Here is a 2,304-nt window from a genome sequence, read left to right as displayed (position 1 = left end):
TGTGTTTTTTTTTTTTGTTTTTTTTTTTATTAAACATTGAACGGAGAAATATCAAATTTGAATGGTGTATGTTCTTGACGTAAAGACTTTCTTTTTCAGGACTTGGACCATCATTGTTTGAAACAGTCATCTACTTTTACTCCTACTCCCTTTTCTAGGAATCAACATACCAAAATCATTCTACCAAGGCTTGAGGTAGTCTTATAAAAGAAGATGAAGGTACCACTTTTAAATCATTCCACGAGGGCTTGAGAAAGTCTTGTAAAAGAAGATGAAGGTACCACTTTTTATTGCAGAATTTCTATGTAAATAGAGAATGAATATTGCACTAATCTCTCAATAATAGTTTTACTTAGGTCATTTGTCGTCACACTCCTTTTAAGGAAGATGAGCCCAAATAACCGGTGAACAATAGCATTTAAAGAAGTTTCAGAGAGCGAGAAGAGGCGGAACAGAGAATAGGAGTGAGAAGGGCACCAAAATTTTCAGTGAGTCGTGCAAGGAAGAAAGAACTAGTAGGTTCGATTTACCAAAGTCCATCTATGGTTAAAAAAAAAAATAATAAAAATAAAAAATAAAAAATAAACTTCCATGGCCCAACCCTCATTCCCAGCCACATCCAACCATTTTCTTTTCAACCTACACGCATGCTTCAAGCCCAATTCATGTAAATAGTCAGAAGATCCGGCCCACAACCGGATGGAAAGAAAGTGTCACAATCGCACTCTTTCAGCAGTGAGACAACGATTATGCGACATTTTTTCTAATCTGACGAACAAGTCAACCGTGCAAAATTCAGACTACATGGAAAATAACAGTATCTGCTCGAGTCACGTTTGGAAGAAATTCTTTAGAAAATTTCAGCAAGGAAATATGTTAAAAATAATTTTAAATAAAGAAATGTTATAAGATAAAAGCGAATAAGCAACAACAATGGATTTGATAGCATATAACACGGGTAGGAAGAATTGACAACTAGTCACATTCTCCTCTGATACATTCTGGGACATTTTAGTCCGGATGAGTGTAGATATGATTTTGATGACTAGTCATACACCCCCGTATTGGCACAACAATAATAGTAAAGACCTATCTAACATGAAAGCAAGTAAATTAAGTTTGGAATGAGCATGCGGCCTTGATAACAAATCGTTTACAAGAATGGTTGAGACATGCAACATGCAGTCACAGACAACACGTCTTGGACAATCATGACCATGACATCTGCCCCCACACAATTTATTGATATCTCTATCAACCAACTCTTTATAAACTAAGCCTTGTAGGATGAGGCTGACTTTAGGTCTCTCGATGCGCTTTCAACTGATCTCAGAATGAGGAGTCTCTCACAATCTACTAGGAGCTATTGAAAACACTTCTCAGATCGTTGACTCTTCATGTCTTCTTTGATGGTGTCCTTCCTACTCTCTTCGCTTGAAACTTTTTCTTCTTTGCATGATATCATACTACCTGCTTCTGCTTGATGTCTTCTTGGTCGGAATAATAACATTTCAAGTTACTGACGTTGACAATAGGGTTAGTCTACATCCATAAGAGCAATTGGATCCTATATGATATCTTCATAATCTTGTGGATAACTTCGACTAGTTCATAGTATGTTCGCACCAGTCATTAGTTCTTGTTGCTTTGAACTCGAAGTTGATTNTAAAAGCGAATAAGCAACAACAATGGATTTGATAGCATATAACACGGGTAGGAAGAATTGACAACTAGTCACATTCTCCTCTGATACATTCTGGGACATTTTAGTCCGGATGAGTGTAGATATGATTTTGATGACTAGTCATACACCCCCGTATTGGCACAACAATAATAGTAAAGACCTATCTAACATGAAAGCAAGTAAATTAAGTTTGGAATGAGCATGCGGCCTTGATAACAAATCGTTTACAAGAATGGTTGAGACATGCAACATGCAGTCACAGACAACACGTCTTGGACAATCATGACCATGACATCTGCCCCCACACAATTTATTGATATCTCTATCAACCAACTCTTTATAAACTAAGCCTTGTAGGATGAGGCTGACTTTAGGTCTCTCGATGCGCTTTCAACTGATCTCAGAATGAGGAGTCTCTCACAATCTACTAGGAGCTATTGAAAACACTTCTCAGATCGTTGACTCTTCATGTCTTCTTTGATGGTGTCCTTCCTACTCTCTTCGCTTGAAACTTTTTCTTCTTTGCATGATATCATACTACCTGCTTCTGCTTGATGTCTTCTTGGTCGGAATAATAACATTTCAAGTTACTGACGTTGACAATAGGGTTAGTCTACATC

This window comes from Cucurbita pepo, chromosome LG10, assembly GCF_002806865.2.
Source record: "Cucurbita pepo subsp. pepo cultivar mu-cu-16 chromosome LG10, ASM280686v2, whole genome shotgun sequence".
Classification (NCBI taxonomy): domain Eukaryota; kingdom Viridiplantae; phylum Streptophyta; class Magnoliopsida; order Cucurbitales; family Cucurbitaceae; genus Cucurbita; species Cucurbita pepo.
The sequence above is the reverse complement of the archived record's forward strand: the minus strand, read 5'-3'. Positions refer to the sequence as shown.